The 21,361-nt window shown below is 35.7% G+C and overlaps 1 pseudogene; it reads left to right on the plus strand.

Moving 5' to 3' along the window:
* Positions 1-187: 187 nt before the first annotated feature.
* LOC117656131 (RING finger protein 11 pseudogene) lies at positions 188-21,148 on the plus strand (annotated as a pseudogene).
* Positions 21,149-21,361: the final 213 nt, after the last annotated feature.

Raw genomic sequence — 21,361 nt, forward strand, 5'->3', positions numbered from 1 at the left:
TCAAGAGATATTAGGCCGCATATTGTTAGAGGTATTTAATGAAGTACTGCATTATGCAAAGATCCCAGCTTCATGGAGAGAAGCAACGATTACATTGATTCCCAAGGAAAACTCCGATCTGATACTGATCAAAAATTATAGGCCCATATCACTATTGAATTCAGATTACAAAATTTTTATGATGATAATGGCTGAAAGAGTTAAGAAATTTTTGGAAGAACTTATTCATACTGATCAGAATGGATCTTTGCCTAAAAGGCAAGTAAGAAACAATGTCAAGACCATTTTAGATATCTTAGAGTATTATGAGAAGCAAATGGTATTAATATTTGCCAATGCACAAAAAGCATTTGATAATGTTAAATGGGAGTTTATGCTGAATCAGCTATGTCATATGGATTTTGGTGTAAATTTTATAAATATGTATAGAGCAATTAATTTTAAACAGGAAGCTAAAGTACTAATTAATGGTGAATTAACTAAAAATTCCAAATTCAAAAAGGCACAAGACAAGGTTGTCCACTATCACTGCTATTGTTTATACTATCACTAGAAATTTTGACCAGAATAATTTGAGAAGACAAACAAATTAAAAGGTTAGAAATCAAAAAAGAAAATTTTAAGGTATAGGCTTTCACAGTTGACCTTGTCTTTATCATAGAAGACCCCCTATAGTCTGGAGTAAGTAAGTACTGGGGGAATATGGGGAAGTAGCAGGCCTGAAGATAAATAAGGATAAAACAAAAATGTTAACAAAAAATATTAAATTGCGAGAAAAGGAATTGACTGAGAAAATAAATATTCAGACAACAACAACAAAAATAAGGTATCTAGGAATCCAAATGACTGCAAGATGTAGTACACTCAAAGGGGATAATTACAACAAATTAGTTGAACAAATTAAAATGGATTTAGATAGGTGGAAAAACTTGCAACTCTCCTTCATGGGAGGAATCGTGACAATCAAGATGAATGTTCTACCATTCCGGCGGCTCCGCAGGACATTGTAGACCCTCCTTTGTGGAGCGCTAGCCCCGTGATTTTGTTAGCCGCTAGAACAGCGAAAAAAACAGGTGTCTAGCAGCAAAAAACCTTCCCCCCCGGTAGAAGAGGGGGAAGAGAGCAGCCAGGCGCAGGGTAGAGCTCCCTAAGAGCCCTAGAATTAATTATGGGGCTCAAAAGGTGAGAGCTCCCCAGGAGCCTGGGAAAGCTCCAAAGCCGGGACACCTCTGTCAAAAGGCAGAGCAAAATGCCGCCACCGCCCCTGCTACGAAATTGAAACAAATTGAGAACTGAAGCAGGCAGAACAAAGACAGGAGGCTACATAATTGCAAGTATTTATACCTCAATTCCATTGAACATTGTTTCTTTCTGAGCCTACAAGAGCAGAGCTGAAGCGGAAAGGGGGGGAAGATGGCACTGGCTTGTTAACACAAAGAGACGAAAGTGAAAGTTAAGAAGAAAGTTTTTACTGATTCGTTAACTCATTAGCACCTTTCAGCTACCAGCCCCGCTCAAAATTTTTTGGACTTAATTCTGTATTTTAGACTTTGGGATTTAAAATTTAAAGATTTTCTGGATTTTCTTCACTGGCTTTATGAACTGATTCTGAGACTGTGTGATTTTAAAATGGCTTCAAAGCAGACAAAATCTGGGCTGCCTAAAGCAGGGAGTGCGGGAAGTTCTCCCGCCCAGACTGCCAGGCTGCAAGCTTTATTGCCCCCAGCAGATACACAAGCTCAATCACAACCACAAGCACAAACATTAACACTTGAGATGTTTCAGGAAGCCATGAAAGAAGTTAAAGAAGGATTTAAAGAAGATATTGCATTTGCATTTAAAGGAGTCTCAGATCAAATGGAAGAAATGAAGGACATAATTAATTAAAACAAGAAATAAACATATAAGGGAATACATAGTTGTTGCACTCCAGGGACTGGATGGAAGCATGTTAATTATGTAGAGGATAGAGTTAAAGAGGTTGCTCAAGCTAATGAGATTCTGGATGGTAAATTTGAGGAAACACAAATTAAGATTGATAAAACAGAAGCTGAAGTAATGTTGACACAATATAAGATGATGGAATTTGCTGTAAGAATAAGAGGCTTGAAAGAAGATCCTAAAGAAAACTTGAAAGAGATCTTTGTGGAAGCCCTGGCACAGTTTACAGGAGAGTCCAGAGGAGAATTCGAATGGCAAATTGATTGGATCTATCGCGTTAACTCATGGATTGCCAGACAAAGGAAATTACCAAGAGATGTTGTAATCTACTTTGTTACCAGAAGGATTAGAAATGAGATTTTACAAGCCTCTTACAAAAACAAGCTGCAAGTGGCAGGACAAGAAGTGGCAGTATTCAAAGAAATACCACCTAAAATGTTGAAATCCAAGAAATTTGCATTTCTGGCAGATGAACTTAGAAATCGACAGATACAATACAGATGGGAAGTTCCAGTTGGATTAGTGGTGAACTATGCAGGAGAGCGATATCGCCTTAATACAATTTGGAAAGCAAGAGATTTCTACACTAACATACTAAAGGCTGGATACCCACCATCTGTGGGAGTTAAAAAAGTAAGAGATGCAACAGAGGGAAGGAAAGAGGATCTGCAGAAGCAAGCAGAAGGTGGAGCTATGAGTATGCAGGATGAATTACTGCAACTTTCAAGTTCTGTCCAAGCATGGGTTATAGTTGAAAAACAAGAAGAAGCTAAAGATCAAAGACAAACCAGAGCAGTTACTAAACGCAAAGAACAAGAATTAAAAATGTTACAAGCGCAGGCCTTATTACAAGAAAATGTGAATACTGGTACAGAAGCTGTGGGAGGGGCAAGAGCGAAAAAGAAATTCCAAATGGATTACCAAGCGGCTCTTGCCAAGCTTCCAGAGTCTGAAGATGGCTTCTAGGTTTTTAACCTGGAATGTCACCACAAAAAAGGAAGAAAATATTTCACCATCTGAGACAATTTAAAAATGATATAATATGCCTGCAGGAAACACATATAAGGATAACTGATCAAAAATATCTAATAAATGCAAAACTGGGAACACATTTTGTCACGTCTGCCCCAGAAAAAAAGAATGGAAGAGTGATCTATCTGAAAAGAGACTTGACGGCTAAATTAGTTGAAGCAGATCAACAAGGAAAATATTTGGCAATTGAGTTACTGATAGAAGGGAAGAAAACACTTTTAATGGGGATATATGCACCTAACCAACAACAAGAAAAATTTTATAAGTTGATACATACAAATTATTACACTGGGATTATAATTCATGTATGCTGATGGAGGATTGGAATGGAGTAATAGACTCCAATATTGATAAGAAAAGACTTTTACAATCTACTAAATTGCGAGCGAGACTGCCTAAATCTTTTTTCGATATAATGGAGGATATGGAATTAAGAGATATTTGGCATGAACGGAATTACAAAGAACAAGATTTTACATTTTTTTCAGATAGACATCAATCTTGTTCGAGAATTGATTTTATTATTAATTACAAATGATTTTTTTTTCTAGGGTAAAGAAGACAAAGATTTGTCCCAGAATTTTAACGGATCACAGTCCAGTTTGGATGGAACTGGAGTGTGGGGAAAGGTCTAGGAGATCTTGGCGGTTAAATGAAAATCTTTTTAGATATGAGAAAAATGTAATAGAATGTAAAAAATTAATGAAGGAATTTTTTGTTTTCAGTATGAATAAGGGAAAATCTATGGATATGGTATGGGATGCTAGTAAAGCATATATGAGAGGAGTCTTGATAAATATGAATAATGCATATAGGCATAGACAGACGGAAAAAAGGAGGGAATTAGAAGAAGAGATTAAGAAAAAAGAAAAGGTGTTAATACATAACCCAGGGGATAAGAAAACTAAAGAAGAGATTACCCTATTAGGAGGGCAGTTTAATATGATGCTCTCAGATCAAGTGGCAACTAATTTACAATATGCTAAACATAATACCTTTTGTAATGCAAATAAACCAGGTAGATGGTTGGCATACATGCTGAGGAAAAAACAAAAATCTAGTGCCATAGAGAAAATAGAGTATAAAGGTAAAGAGATTTATCACCAAAATATGATTAAAAAGGCATTTTTAGAATTTTACACAAGATTGTATATTGCAGACAAAATACAAGGTGTAGATATAGAGAGATATTTGGATAGACAGAATATTCCTATAGTCACAGAGGAACAAGGAGAACGGTGGAACCAATTAATAACAGAGGAGGAGATCCTCTTAGCAATTAAACAGTTAAAAACTGGCAAGGCTCCTGGTACGGATGGATTAACGGCTGTGTATTATAAATATCTACAATTGGAAATGGTTGTACCTCTTAAAGAATTGTTTAACAGAATACAGTTGGGAGAAGGGGTACCACCTTCATGGAAAACAGCCTTTATTTCATTCATTCCAAAAGAAGATCAAGATTTGACACACCCAAAGAATTATAGACCTATATCATTATTGAATACAATTATAAGATATTTGCTAAGATATTGGCAAATAGGTTAATGTCAGTAATGCAAAAAATGATTCATGCTGATCAATCTGGTTTCATACAAGGCAAATGAAAAATAATGTAAGACAAATTGTTGATATATTGGAATATTTGGAAAGGAACAACCAAAGCCCTGTGGTGCTTATATTTTTAGATGCGGAAAAAGCTTTTGATCGATTGGATTGGCAATTTCTATTGAGGGTGATTTATAGGACGCAATTTGGGAATTGCTTTATGCAATCTATAAAAGCAATATATCAAGAACAGACAGCTCAGATAATTGTTAATGGCAGTTTAACAGAAACTTTCAAAATTGAAAAAGGTACAACGCAGGGATGCCTCTTATCGCCATTATTATTTATATTAACTTTAGAACTGTTGTTGAATAGAATACGTAATATAGATGAGATAGAGGGAATAAAGTTAGAAATCATGAATATAAGGTACAGGCATTTGCAGACGATTTGGTTGTGACCTTAACTCAACCAGTGGAATCAGCAAAGGTTCTGATGGATATAATTAAACAGTATGGTCAAGTGTCTGGGTTTAAAATAAACGTTGGAAAAACAAAGATGATAGTTAAAAATGTGACAATAAATCAAAAAGAGAAGTTACAAAGGGTAATGGGATGTGAAATAGTTAAAAAAGTTAAATACCTAGGTGTTCATATTGCACCTTCTAATGGGAAACTGTATAAATATAATTATGAGTTGTTATGGCATAAAATACAAGTTGAAATGGATAAATGGAAAAAATTACAATTGTCCTTGTTAGGTAGAATAGCAGTTATAAAAATGAATGTTTTACCTAAGTTTTTATTCCTCTTTCAAATGATACCAATACTAAAAAAGGATGCCAACCTGGAAGAATGGCAGAAAGGTATTAATAAGTTTGTATGGCAAGGTAAGAAACCAAGGATAAAATTGAAAATAATGCAGGATATATGAGAAAGAGGGGGGCTGAAAATGCCCAATTTAAAATTATATTATGAAGCAGCTGTCTTATCAGCAATTAGTGATTGGATTAATTTAACAAATGGAAGGATTCTGAACATTGAAGAGCATGATTTGGTTTACGGTTGGCATACTTATTTAGTGTATGATAAAAAGGTGGATAGAGCATTTAAGAGCCATATATTGAGGAATGCTTTATTGCATGTCAGGAAGAAATATCAATATAAGTTAAATGAAAAGATACCTATATGGACAGTACCCAGGCACGCAATAGAGAATACGAGTATAGAAAGTAGACAGGATGTAATTACATATATAGATATTCTTAATATGGAGGGAGGTATAGTAAAATTAAAACCTTTGAATGTGTTGAAAGAGGAGAAAATAATTCAAACTTGGTTTCAGTATGTACAACTACAAGCCAGATGGAGAAAAGATCAGAAAATTGGTATTATACAAAGCGATGAAAATTTAATAAAACAAACTAGGGACCAAAGTTCAATGCATATAAAAAGATTGTATAATATATTGATAGAGATAGACTTGGAAACAGAGCTAGTTAAAGATTGTATGATAAAATGGGCGCAGAATTTTGAACAACCAATAATGATGGAAATATGGGAAAAAATATGGGTAAGAAATGTGAAATTTACACAAGCGCAAAACTTAAGGGAGAACTTTTTTTTTTATTGCAAAAGTTTTACAATTACATTTTCACCCCTTTCCCCCCCCCTCAACCCACCCCAACCTTCCCAACCTCCCTAACCCTCCCTAACCCTCCCCTCCCCCCGGACTTCCATACAGTATACTCATATCAAGTAAAAAAAAAAACCCCTTTGTATAAAACTTATATAAAACTTGAACCCCTCCCTCCCCCTTATAATTTTCTTTTTTATCTTCATTACATTAACATATTTCTATCTTAATATATCATTTTCAAATGAAAGCTATTTGATACTTCCTAGTTTGGTATTTGTTCTGAACATAATCTATCCACTTTTTCCATTCCCATTCATAAGTCTCTTGTAAACAGTCTTTTAGATATGCTGAGATCTTCGCCATGTCTGCAAAACTGGCCATCTTCATAGTCCATTCCTCGATAGTGGGCAAAGCTTCATTTTTCCAATATTTACCTATCAATAATCTTGCTGCTGTTATCATATACAATATCAACTTTGTTTCACCCAGTGTAAAACCCTTAACTATACCCAATAAAAACAATTGTGGAGAAAATTGAATTTTTTTCTTTAAAACATTCTGCATGACCCACCAAATTTTTATCCAAAAAGCCTTAACTTTCCTACAAGTCCACCAAACATGATAATATGTAGCATCTAAACAGTCACATCTCCAACATTTTGACTGAACATTAGGGTACATACAGGACAATTTTTGGGGGTCTAAGTGCCATCTATAAAACATTTTGTAAAAATTTTCCCTCAGATTTTGCGACTGTGTAAATTTTACATTCTGAACCCAAATTTTTTCCCATGTTTCCAACATCACTGGTTCTTCAAAATTTTGTGCCCACTTAATCATACAATCTTTAACTAACTCTGTTTCTGAATCCCTTTCTAGCAAAACATTATAAAGCCTTTTAATATGCATTGGACCTTTCTCTTTTATATGTCTAACCAATTCTTCCTCATGCAACATAATACCAGTTTTTTGATCCTCTTTCCATCTCAATTGTAGTTGATTATATTGTAGCCAAGTTAAATTAATCCCTTCAGCCAACAGTGTCTGTAATGTCTTCAGCTGCCATCTGCCCGCATCTGTAAAAAGAACCTCTTTGTATAAAAACCCCCCGAGTGACATTATATTTGTATTCCACAAAGTATGACCAAGATCCAGCCATAGCGGTATTTTATAATCCCATTTGAATCGGTGCTTCTTCCAAACTCTCATCAAAGAGTCTCTAAGTATATGGCTTCTAAATACTTTATCCACTTTGTTGTCATAAAATAAGTAAGCATGCCATCCAAATTCAAGATCAAAACTTTCTATATTCAATATTCCAGTCTTTTTCCTTCCAAACCAGTCACTTGCTAGAGTCAAAGCTGCTGCTTCATAGTATAATTGTAGGTTTGGAAGTTTAAGACCTCCCCTTTCTGGAACATCTTGCATAATTTTCAATTTCACTCTCAGTTTTTTCTCGTTCCAGACAAACTTATTCACTCCAGTTTGCCACACTTTCAATTGCTTATCACTTTTAAGCACCGGAATCATTTGAAACAAAAAAAGAAATCTTGGCAAAATGTTCATCTTAACTGCTGCTATTCTTCCAAGTAGAGACAGCTGCAGTTTTTTCCAGGTCTCCATGTCTTTTTGCAACTCTTGCCACAACACCTCATAATTATTTTGAAACAATTTCGTGTTTGATTCTGCAACCTGAACTCCTAGATATTTTACCTTTGGTACAATCTCAAAACCTGCCCTCCTCTCAAGCTCATGTTTACGATCTTGTGTCATATTTTTAACTATCATCTTAGGTTTTTTTTGATTCAGTCTAAAACCTGAAACTTTACCATAGTCTTGTATAATGTCATTCATCAGAATTATTGATTCCATTGGCTGTGTTAAGGTAACAACCAGATCATCTGCAAATGCCTTTATTCTGTAATCCTCTTGCCTTATCATTATACCTTTCAAGATATTAGAGTCCCGTATTGTATTTAACAAGACTTCTAATGTTAAAATAAATAAAAGTGGGGACAACGGACATCCCTGTCTTGTTCCTTTTTCAATTTTAAACTCTGTTGTCAAACTTCCATTAATAATAATCTGTGCCTTTTGCTCTTGATAAATTGCTGAAATCGCCTGTATAAATTGATCCCCAAAGTCCATCTTTTTTAAAGTCTTTAGTAGAAAATTCCAATCCACTCTATCAAAGGCCTTCTCTGCGTCCAAGAAAACCAGCACTGCAGGGATCTGTTTATTCTTCTCAAGATATTCCAATAAATCTATTACTTGCCTTACATTGTCCTTCATATATCTACCCTCGATAAATCCCGCTTGATCATCATGAATCACCTTTTGGATTACTGGCATCAACCTGTTGGTTAATACTTTTGAGTAAATTTTGTAATCAGTATTCAGAAGAGATATTGGTTTATAATTCTCCGGTTTTTTGGGACCTGCTTGCTCTTTCGGTATCAGAGATATATAAGCTATTGTCCATGATGGGGGTATTTTACCCCCTTGTTGAATATTACAAAATAGATCTCTGAGTTGTTCCACCATTTCTGCTTGCAAAGTTTTATAATACACTGCAGTCAAACCATCCGTTCCAGGAGCTTTAGCTGTTTTTAATTGTTTAATTGCTACTAATATCTCCTCCTCTGTTATAGGATAATTCATTCTTTCCTTTTGTTGGTCAGTAATTTTTGTAACTCTTGTATTAGCTAAGTATTTTTCTATAAGTCCATTCTGCACATCCTCTTTAGCATATAGTTTGGTGTAATAGTCCACAAAAACTTCTTTAATTAATTTTTGTTGAAAAATTTCTTTCCCTCCAATATCAATACTATCAATAGTCCGTATACTCTGTTTTTTCCTCAATGTATAGGCCAACCATCTGCCCGGTTTATTGGCATTACAAAATGTATTATGCTTCGCATATTGTAAGTTTGTTGCAACTTGTTCTGCCATAAGCATCTGAAATTGGTCTTTCAGAATTTTTATAGCACCACGTATTCTTTCATCTGTTGGGTTTATTTCTGCTTCCAATTCAAGTCTTTTCTTTTGTCGATTCAGTCTATGTTTAGAGTTCATATAAATAAGCACCCCTCTCATATAAGCTTTGCTTGCATCCCACACAGTTTCAATTGGGGTACCTTTATTCAAATTTATTTCAAAAAATTCTTTCAGGTACTTTTTAAGTTCTATTATATTTTTTTCATATCTGAACAAGTTCTCATTTAATCTCCAAGATCGTCTTTCAGTCTTGCCTATCTCAATTTCTATCCATACTGGGCTATGGTCAGTCAAAGTTCTTGGAAAAATCTTTGTTCTTTTTGTCTTGACAAGTAAATCATCTGACAACAAAATAAAGTCAATCCTAGAGAAGGATCTGTGTCTGTCAGAAAAAAAAGTGTAGTCCAATTCTTTTGGATTATGTATTCTCCAAACATCTTTTAGTTCCATATCTTCTTTCATATCAAAAAAAGTCTGTGGTAATCTGATTCTAGACTTTGCCAAACTTTTTTTATCTAATTTAGAATCAATTACTCCATTCCAGTCTCCCATAATTAAAATAGATCTGTAGTCCCATTGCAGTATTTTAGTATGTAACATTTTATAGAAATGGTCCTGTTGTTGATTGGGAGCGTAAATTCCAATCAGAAGAATTTGGCCGTTTGCTGTAAGCAATTCAATTGCTACAAACCTACCATCTTCATCTGCTTCTATAACATTAGCTGTTAACTTTTTATTTACATAAATAACCACACCATTCTTTTTTTGCGAAGTTGAAGATATAAAGTGTGTTCCTAATTTGGAATTTATCAAATACTTTTGATCTTGGGTTGTAATATGCGTTTCTTGTAAACAAATTATATCATTATTAAATTGTTTCAAATATGCAAATAATTTCTTCCTTTTCTGTGCTGAATTCAACCCATTCACATTCCAAGATAAGCACTTAATCGTCATCTTTATCTTTCTGGAGCAAAGAGCAGAATAACCGAATATCTTCCGAAATCTTCGGTCTCGCTCCCCCCATGGCTCCAGTCTCTTGTGTAGTACTCTTAGCTCCCTTTTTATCTTGTCTTTCCTGTTGTTGCTTTTCTTTAAGTTGCTTAGATTTAGCTCGAGTTATGCGCTGATCCTTAAATTCAATCATCTGAACCGGGTCCAAAATTGGAGAAGATTCCAAAAAAGGCTCATCCAGAAAACCTCCTTCAGCGCCCTGCATTTCCTCTGGTTCCTGCTTAGACTGTTCTTGAGATTCTTGTTGAAGTTGCTTCTTATCACTCTCCTTAATCTCCAGAACTGTGGATGTACGCGGAGATGGTGTTCTTTCTTTAAAAATAGTAGTATAAAAATGCTCCGCCTTCTCCACTGTGTTCAAACGGTGTCTTTCTCCCTTGTATCTCAAAATTATACCAGTTGGGGCATCCCACCGAAATGGTATCTGTTGGTTTTGCAATTCTTTAACAAGAAAGCCGAAATCTTTTCTGGTTTTCAACATTTTAGGTGGTAATTCTTTATAGACTCCAATTTGTGAGCCCCCCCACTTGCACAGTAGTATGAAAAGATTTTTGCAGGATATCATTTCTTATTGCTCTGTCCGTAAAATATATGACCACATCTCTAGGTAGTTGTCTCTGTCTGGCCACCCAAGAATTCACTCTGTAAATTTTATCTATTTTGTAAAAAACCACATCAGGATTAATTTTTAGAATCAAATCTAAAACCTGTCTCAAATCTTGTCTGTCATCTTCTCTGATTCCTCGAAGCCTTATTGCAAATTCCATTGCCCTGAATTGCATCATAACAATTTCATTTTCAACTCTCTGCATTTTATCATCAACATCAGAAATTTTATAATCATTGTCTTTCATCTTAACATTGACTTCTGATTTAAATTCTTCAACTTTAGAATCAACTTTAATAATAAATTCTGCAAGGCCAGACGCCACCTCTGATATTTTTTTAGTCACCTTGTTTTGATTCTGTTTCACCATATCTTTAACTTCATTAATTTCCTGCATAATTTCCTGTTGAGACTTTTGAAGTTTATCATCTATTTCTTGTTGGGATTTTTGAAATTTATCATCCAGAGCTTTTGAAATAAATTCTTTTAAATCTCCCACATCAAAATCTTTTTTCTGTGTCTGTAACTGTTGAGCAGGGGGAGGCTGCATTGCTTGTTTGTGTGTGGGGGATTCCCCCCCCCTGCTGCCTTCCCTTCTTGCTTCTTTGAGGCCATCCTGCCACGTAAGCTAGTTTTTCTGAAGAGGGAAGTTCCTTTTCCTTTCCCACCTCCACAGAGACTTCTAAAAAAGTCCCCCAGATTTAATCAAATAAGAACTAAAGTAGAACAAAGTCAAGTATTAAAAAGGGAGAAGTTTTTCTGTTATTTCTCTTGTTACAAACGAAGCAACTTTGTAACAACTTGGTAACTTTGTGACAAAGCAAGATGAGTTCACCAATCCACACTCGCTAGCTCGTTAACTCTCAAGCCGAGCACCATGTTTTTTCAAATTACTTTCACTCATTCGCATTCTTTCTGAAGTTAAAACATCAACAAAGCGCTAATACTTGCAGTTCCGAGTTTCAGAGTCCAAGTAAATTTTTGCTGCTTATTAAGGTTGGTTCCTTTCGCTTTAAATGTTTCCTGCAGCCGGCTTGTTCTGCAAAAGCAGAGTCGTCCCACGCCGCCCGGAGTTTCAGCAGGTTGGGAGGGAGCCACGCTTGTTTCCTCCCCAGAAACAATTCCCTGGGGGGTTACAGGGACTCGACCTGTGCCCTGCGACCTCTCCTCCAATAATCCTGTGGATTTTGAAGTTTTCGAGCCGCTTCTCGATCGCGAAGCGGCTCTACAAGCGGCGGGGCTGGCGGTCCTTCAAAAGGCACCGCCGTCGCCGAAGACAAGGAAACCGGAAGTTCCTTAAGGGAGAACTTTTATAAAATGTTTTATAGATGGCATCTAGATCAAAAAAACTATCTTGTATGTATCCGAATGTACAACAAAATGTTGGAGATGTGATTGTGAGGATGCTACATACTTTCATATTTGGTGGACATGTAAAAAGGTTAAAGCGTTCTGGATAAAAATTTGGTGGATTTTACAAAATATTCTTAAAAAGAGGTTAAAATTTACACCACAGTTGTTTCTGCTGGGCATAGTTACGGATTTTATGGTTATAGAGACTAATTTGATTTTGAATTTAATAACTGCAGCAAGATTGCTGGTGGCACAATATTGGAAGAAGCAAGATTTACCTACAATCCAAAATGGACAATGAAAGTAACAAACCTAGCGGAGATGGCAAAATTTTTGGCGTACTTGAAGGAACATTCAAATAAAAGATATTTAAGGGACTGGAGAAGATGGATAGATTATATCCAAAGTAAACACCGGAATAAGAAGTTGCAAATAGGTTATGAATAAATATGTAGATATTTGGTGTGTTTTTAGGTAATTAAGTTAGCAGGATAATTAGGGAATTGAAGGAATAAGAGATGCTGAATGTTATGATTATTTAGATTAGGATGGATTATGATTGTTGAATGTTATACCCTGTAATTTGTTCTGGGAAGAGGGGGGGAGGTGGGCGGATGGGAAGGGGAAGGGGTGGGGGGAGGGGTGGGGGGGTAAGGGAGGGGAGGGGTGGAGGTGGTAAGGAAGGGGGGAATAAACATGTAAACCTTCTGTAAAACTTTTTAATAAAAAAAATTACATTACATTAAATTACATTAAAAAGGATTTTTTTTACAAATTTGAATAAAATCATATTGAAATTCATTTGACAAGGTAAAAAACCAAGAATTAAACTAAAATTATTACAGGATGCTAAGGAAAGAGGGAGATTGGGCCTTCCAGACTGGGGGAAAATATTATCAAGCAGCAACTCTTGTATGGGTGAGTGATTAGATATATCTAAAAAATAGGAGGTTGCTAACACTGGAAGGCCATGATATGTAGATTGGGTGGCACGCTATTCTCTGGGAAGAGAAATACAAGGTTCACAAGTACTTCCAGAAGCACTTCATCAGACTGGCACTCTTGGATGTTTAGATCAAAATTAAGCAATGTACTTTATATGGAAGTTCCAAATTGTATATCGACATTGGAGATGTTCACACACCCAAATTTTATCAAGTTAGGAAGAGTTATTACATATAAAGATTTGTTAAATGAGAGAGGAGAGTTGAAATCCAGGAAAAGTTTAAAAGAGGAAGGAATTGAACTCGAATGGTGGGCATATCTCCAAGTACAATCAAAATATATGAAGGATAGAAAAGATTGGAGCATAAAAACAGAGTTAACAGAATTAGATAAAATTTTATTAAGAACAGAGGAGAAGGCAATAAGGAAAATATATCATTATTTATTGGAACAAAATATGTTAGAAGAACAAGTAAAAGAAATTTATGTTAATTTGGAGCAAATATTTTGGCTATAGCATTGATCTAGACAAGTGGCAGGATCTTTGGGAAAAAAACATAAAAATTACCTTAGCTACTACATACAAAGAAAATTTATATAAGATGTTCTATAGGTGGCATCTCCCACCCAGAAGATTAGCAAAAATAAGCAAAAAACATTCATCAATGTGTTGGAAGTGTGAGGCAGTGCCAGGGACCTTTTATCACATGTGGTGAGAATGCCCAAAAGCCACAAAATTTTGGCACCAGATAAGACAATGGATAAGAGATACTATCGCAAAATATAGAAGCAAAACTGGAATTCTTTCTACTGGGTATTATAGAGGGCAAATACAACAAGAGTGCAATTTACCTAATGTTACATATTCTAACAGCAGCAAGATTGGCTTATGCACAAAAATGGAAAAACAAAGAGACCCCCACAGAAAAAGAAGTGTTAGCTAAAATATTAATTTGGGCAGAAAGGGACAGACTGACTTTGGAATTTAAAGATAAGAACAAATTAATCTGGAACAATCTGGAATTGAATACACTCAAAAGTGTGGAAATGGTGGTAGACTTTAGGAGAAACTCTTCCATACTTCCACCTCTTACAATACTAGACAACACAGTATCAACAGAAGAGACCTTCAAATTTCTAGGTTCTATCATATCGGAAGATCTAAAATGGACACCCAACTTCAAAAACATCATCAAAAAAGCATAACAAAGAATGTTCTTTCTGCGCCAACTCAGAAAGCTCAAACTGCCCAAGGAGCTGCTGATACAATTCTACAGAGGAATTACTGAGTCTGTCATCTGCACCTCTGTCTAGTTTGATTCTGCAACCCAACAAGACTGACACAGACTTCAGAGGATAATTAGAACTGCAGAAAAAACAATTGCTACCAACCTGCCTTCCATTGAGAACATGTATACTGCATGAGTCAAAAAGAGGGCTGTGAAAGTATTTACAGACCCCTCACATCCTGGACATAAACTGTTTCAACTCCTACCCTCAAAACGCTATATACTGCACACCAGAACAACTAGACACAAGAATGCCATTACTCTGCTAAACAAATAATTCCCTCAACACTGTCAAACTATTTACTAAGTCTGCACTACTATTAATGTTTTCATTGTTCCCACCATCCATCTCCTTCCACTTATGACTGTATGACTGTAACTTTGTTTCTTGGATCCTTACAATTTATATTGCTATTGTTTCCTGATTGCTTATTTGTACCCTACGAGTATCATTAAGTGTTGTACTTTATGATTCTTGATGAACGTATCTTTTCTTTTATGTACAGAGAGCATATGCACCAAGACAAATTCCTTGTGCGTCCAATCACACTTGGTCAATAAAAAATTCTATTCTGTTCTGTTCTGTTCTGAAATCTGGAATTTTTACTATTGGCTGGAATGGAGGAGGAATGCTGGGATAAAAGACCATTGACGAGTAAAATGTTTAGAAGTTTTTATGCCAATGATAGATACAATTGAATTAGATATTGATATAACCTATATGGATGAAAGAATATATATATTTGAAATTTGATAATTAGTGTAAATATGTATAGAGATAAGGAAGTGTATCAATTATATGACAAAATTTGATGAAATTGTTTAAACTGGAGATGTCACACTATGTTCATTGTTTTTAATTTGTATTATAAATAAAAAAACTTTTTATAAAAAACAAGATAAAGGATGCAGCAGACTCCATTTATAATCCATTTATAATCTCCACTTATTATTCAATTTATGCTGTGCAGTATCTGAATATATATTTAAGAGAAGCTGAATTGGAAGAAGAGGAGGAAGACTGGAGAAGAAACATGAATAAATTCCACTATGCTGATGATAGTACCCCTGATGATAGATAGCTGATCTGCAAGCCTTAACATTACAAGTCAAAGATAACAGGGAAATTTTTGGCTAAAAGTAAACATAAGGAAGACTAAACTCATGGCAATAAGTAGAACAATCAGCATTAGAATTGATAATGAAGATATCAAATTGCTGAATAGCTTCTGCTATTTTAGGATTAGCCATCAACAGTCAAGAAACAGGTGGTCAAGAAATATGCTGCAGACTAGCATTTGATAAAGCAGCCACAAAGACTTTGAACAATATATTCAAGTGCATGTGATGTGTCTATAATACAAAGATCAATATTGTGCAAGCCGTGACATTCCCTATTAACCTATAAGGAAGTCAAATTTGGACTTTAAAGAAGCAGAATAGGAAGAATATTAATCACTTTGAACTTTGTGTTGGCAAAGATTCCTGAGAATATCATGGACAGTCAAGAAAATAAACTAATGGATCATTGAACAAATCAGTGCAGAGTTCTCACTTGAGGCACAAATGACCAGGTTCAAATGATTGTACTTCAGATACATCATGTACATTCACTCTCTGGAAATGGCTTTAGTGCTGGGAAGAGTGAAAGGATAGAGAAGAGGATGACCAGCAGCATAGTGGATGCATTCAGTTACAGTGGAAATGAGTGCACCATTGGGAGACTTGAAAGAACAGGCTAGGACTAAATTTTTGTGGAAAAGAGCTATCTGTTGCTAGGAGTTAAAAGCAATGTGATGGCACATAATCGATCAATCAGTTTGGTAAGAAAGAAGGATGTCTCAACTCTAGAACAGCTGATCAACCAATTTAAGTATTATTCACAGCTATATGGAAAAGAGATATCTAATCTAGAGATTATGGAATATTTAAAAGCAATACAGATCATGAGATTCACAGTGTTACAAAATGAAGTCAAAAGATGAAACGAAATAAATGATATGAAAATTAAAACTGAATAAATTTCCAGGAACAATTTTTTTTTGTAACATAAGACTTTTCCCAGATAATGAATGAAATACAGTATCATCAAATACTTGGTTTTTTGTTTTTTTTAATTTAGAGAAGTCCAACTCATCCAGTCATTCAGGGCTATCACTTTATTAGAAGCAGAATCATTTCCCCATGTTGTTAGTTGCAAAGTCGTGTCCGACCCATCGTGATCATTTCCCCATACTTTTTAGCAATCTCATAAAATTCAACTGTTCTGGAAGATGATTCACCTTAAAATAAAGTTCTTAAATATCAGTGTTTCATTCTTGCCAGCTGTTTCTATTAAGTATTACTAAACTTTATTTTATTTTATTTTTTCATCAAAGTTTTTTATTTTTATTTCTCATAAGACATATATAAATGTACAATCTCCTTAAAATTTATTACTAAACTTTACTTTCCATTAAATATACATAGTGGTTTTGTACATAATACCTGCTCAGTTTTGTATTGGAAGAAACACATGATTCCTTTTTCTAGAAGAATGGAAAACTTAAGTTATATGAATATGCATGAAAAATAACTTTTTATTTTTAAAAAACATATCTGATACTGAATATAATTTGATATAGAAACTATGGACTGTAGTTTTACACATGAAATTGTGTAAAACTATTGAAGTTTGGGTTTCTTTTAATATAAGGCTTTAAATTGTTAAATTTCGTCTGATTCATGATCAAACCAATGGTGGGTTTCTACCGGTTCACCCCAGTTCGGGCGAACTGGTAGTGGCAGTGGCAGGTGGCTCTGCCCACCCGCCCGGACGTCATGACGGACGCTCTGCGCATGTGTAGAAGCGCTGTGCATGCTCACAGTTCTGAACTGGTAGCGAAGGTAAGTGGAACCCACTACTGATCAAAACGTTTTCTCAAACTAGATAAATATTCCTGTTTAAATATTCTGATTGATGATTCTTATTATATTAACTATCTTTGCTAATTATTGATTTTTGACAATGATTTTAAAATACAAAATAATTATAAGATCATCTTTATAGGCAATACTAGTCTGTTAGGTTGACATTTCTCATAATTTTATTTGTGAATATCCTATTTCTTTTGGCACCTTTATTTTTCCTTTTTTTTCTTGATTGTGCTTTCAAGCATGTTAAAATAAAACAATGCTGCTTTTTTTAAAAAAAAAACTGACTGTATTAAAATGGTTCATACATAAGATACATCTCAAGACATACATCTCAAGACATACCTCCAGATAGCAATTGGGAATATAGCTAGTTAATGAGAAGTTGAATAAAGCAAAATAAAGAAGCTGAATAAGCAGTCTTCATAAATTATGATTTTTCTCTTATCCAATTAATGGTCTTTTCAGTGTTGCCATGAGGAATAGCAAACTCGTTTTCATTTTTCATATTTTTTCATATTCCTTTGGTTTATTGAGGGAAAGCCAATTTTATGTTTTTTGTGTTTGCTACTTTATATTATTTATTATGTGTGGTCATTGAACAAACTAACATTAGTTAATTTAAAATATGGTGGCAGATTTCACTACATTTTTTTTAATACCTGTTTTTTCTATTGATCTGATTACATTGGCCTATTATGGATATTATGTTAATAAGTCTTCAATTACAAAGAAGAAGCTATGTAGCACCATCCCCAGGGTGGAAATCTAAAGATTTACTTCAGGAAAGAGAACCAATGGATACATTATATTACGGCACTAATTCCAGAAGCAGGTGCTATTTTGAGCAACTACAATTTGGCAGAGCAGCTCCTTCCTGAAATAAATCTATGGAAAAAGTAATCTGATCTAATGTAGTAAGTGGGGAGGAGGATGTAGGTCCAGCAAAGTGGCCACACAAGCCAAAGCCTGTAGGGACCCAGAAGGGTGGGAAGTAGAGCACAGGGTGCTTCGGACTGCTGGTGTGGCTCTAGGAAGCCTGGGGCAAGCCATATGTGAACTGAGGAGCTGCTGCTGTGTGGGCCAGAGCCTGGATTAGGCTTCCCAGGGTCTCCCACATCCCTGAGATACCCCATGCTCTACCTAACAACAGCATTGGGGAGAACAAAAATCGGGGTCATTAAATGATCATGTGGGCATGTCACTTAATTACTGTCACAGTTCAAGTCAATAATATGCAGGCTTCATTATGATTGTAAATCAAGGAATACCTTACTGAATTAAAGTTTCTTTTACTGAGAGAATGGAATTACTCCTGTGCAACAGCTACTCCACTTAAAATGAATCATGCATCTTTATGAAGTTCTGCTTTCCTCTCAGAAAGTGCCAATACATTACCATTGTCAGCATCTACATCATTCTCATAAATCCAGAAGAAAACAAGGAAGGTTTCTATGAGGACCTGAAATAGATTATTAATCGCCATTAGCAAAAAAAATTCTTCTTATTCTTTTTTTATAAACACTTTGTTAAACTTTTATTACATTAAAAACATAAAAAATTATTTCACTCAACAACAGCTAATTGTGGTGTTTTTCTTATGACAATAATTCGTGCATTATTTACAAAAATTAAAATTGTGCGTACATTCTTATTTTATCTATTACTTGTACTTATTAACTATCTATCTTCAATCTATCTCCGTTCTATCCAGTTATACCACTGTTCCCACACATTGTAAAATATCAATGTCTCTTTATCTTTTAAACTCAGTGTTAATTTGTCCATTTCTGTGCAATTCATAACCTTTTGTATGACCAGTTTCTCTGCGGGCGTACATGGCTGTTTCCAACATTGAGCGTAGGCAATCCTGGCAACGGTTAATATGTGTAGTACTAGATATTTTGTGCCCTTCACACACACACACACACACACACACACACACACACACACACACACACACACACATATATATATATATATATATATATATATATATATATATATATATATTGAAGATCCCCAATAGGAAGAGTTCCGGTTCTAAGTCTAATTGTTCATTAGTAATTTCCTGCAGCCAATCTTTAATTTTTAGCCAATATTTTCAAGCCTCAGGACAGGACCACCACATATGGTAGCATGTTCCCGCTTTCTTTTTACATTTCCAACATATGGGGCTCACTTTAGAGTACATTTTCGCTAATCTCGAAGGGGGTAAGTGCCACCTGTATGTCATGGTAAATATCTAACTACAACACCTCCCTGATCACCCAGCCCTGCAAGGGTTAACCAACCATATATCCCATAACCCCTGTAACCACTCCTTACCTCTTTGCCCCTCCTCCTGGGTATAATAGCTCCGACCACGAGGTCCACAGGTTATTCCAGCTGTATACCTAAAAGAGAAAGGTACAAGGTCAGTGACCTCCAGTACCATTAAATCTACAATAAAGTTACAGAAAAGAATTGAAGTCTGTCTTTGAGTTATTGGGCTAGATCCAGCTTCTAACACTGTAGAACATTTTATATGTGTTTTCTTTATATGCTGCTCATTTTGTTAGTTTATGGTTTCTGTTCCATATGTTCTCCCAATCTGATAGTTTTATGTTGTGTCCAATATTTTGACCCCATGCAATCATGCATCCTTTCACTACTTCTTCCTCCAGTTCTACTTCCAAAAGGTATTTGTAAATTTTAGTAATATTTTTTTTGTCTGGTCCTAATAAAATTTTGTTTAGTTGTTGTGGTTTAAGATATATTCCATAGGGCGGCCCGGAGCGGGCGGGCACGGGGGGCTGCCTCTCTTCCCAGGCAGCTGATGACCTGTCGCTACTCAACGATTCTACCGGCGATGGGACAAGTCTTGGGCCTGGAGACCAACCTCCCCTCCCTGCCCCGCCGTCCCCTTACCAGGATCACACTCCAATTCCAGTGTATCACCCAATGCCTAGCTAGGCACGTCTTGCCACACAACTAACAGAAGAGGAGCAAATCCAGATAGCTCAAAGGATTGGACTAATTCAGCACCTTCCTAAAGGAATATTTGATCCCGGCTCAGAGCCATCAGAAAAGAAAATCAAAGAATGTGTAATCTGTATGCTGGATTTTGTATATGGAGATCCCATCCGATTCCTGCCTTGTCTACACATCTACCATGTAAACTGCATTGATGACTGGCTGATGCGATCATTCACATGTCCTTCTTGCATGGAGCCAGTTGATGCTGCTCTGCTGTCCTCCTATGAGACTAACTGAGGTGGCTTTGAGCCCTGCTCTCGTTCATGCTTCCAGGCTGTGGATATATTGGGGGCCTGGGATGTGGGACATTATTTGCACAATTCTGGGGTATACCAAAGAAACCGGTCCTAGCCCCTATGGACACATGCAGCCATGCTGGCTGTACTAAAGGATGATTTGTGCCATATTTTGAGTGTTGCATCCAGTGTATGGTGGGGAGGGGTTGGAAGGAAACAGGGAAATGGCAGAACTAAAACTTTCCTTCCACTCTACTCACAATTTAGTTTTGTAGAAAATCAAGATTCTTCTTTGACCCAATTATCTACCCTCATACCTTTGTATGTCCCTGTTAAACTACTGGGTACAGTTGTAGGAAACTGTAGTGGAATTCTAACTTGTTAATGAAAGAAAAAGCTGTTTAAAGCTGATGCTGAAGATCTCTTTTAAGATTTTACAAATTAAGAGAAATTCTAAAGCTATTATACCAGCTCTGGTCAATTCATGAGAAATTCTAAGGCTATTATGCCAGCTCTGGTCAGTTCATGAGAAATTCTAAGGCTATTATGCCAGCTCTGGTCAGTTCATGGGGAAAAAGAATTTAATGTAGAAAAAACCCCAGGCATTTTATATTTGGGCCACTATTGAAAATTCATCTATCAGTACAAGTACACAATGCAGAAAACAAGCCTTAGAAGCTAGTTAGCTACCTGCCTAGAATAGCTTGAAGCTATAATATTTGCTAGGGAAGGAGACTGAACCTGTTCTTGTTGCTTTTGGAAGTGCTTCTTTTACAATATTTTTGTTTTAGTTAAGAGAAAAGGATACCATTTCCTTGCTCTTTTTTTCT

This window comes from Pantherophis guttatus, chromosome 4 (genome assembly GCF_059756535.1).
Source record: "Pantherophis guttatus breed Tessera chromosome 4, ASM5975653v1, whole genome shotgun sequence".
Classification (NCBI taxonomy): Eukaryota; Metazoa; Chordata; class Lepidosauria; order Squamata; family Colubridae; genus Pantherophis; species Pantherophis guttatus.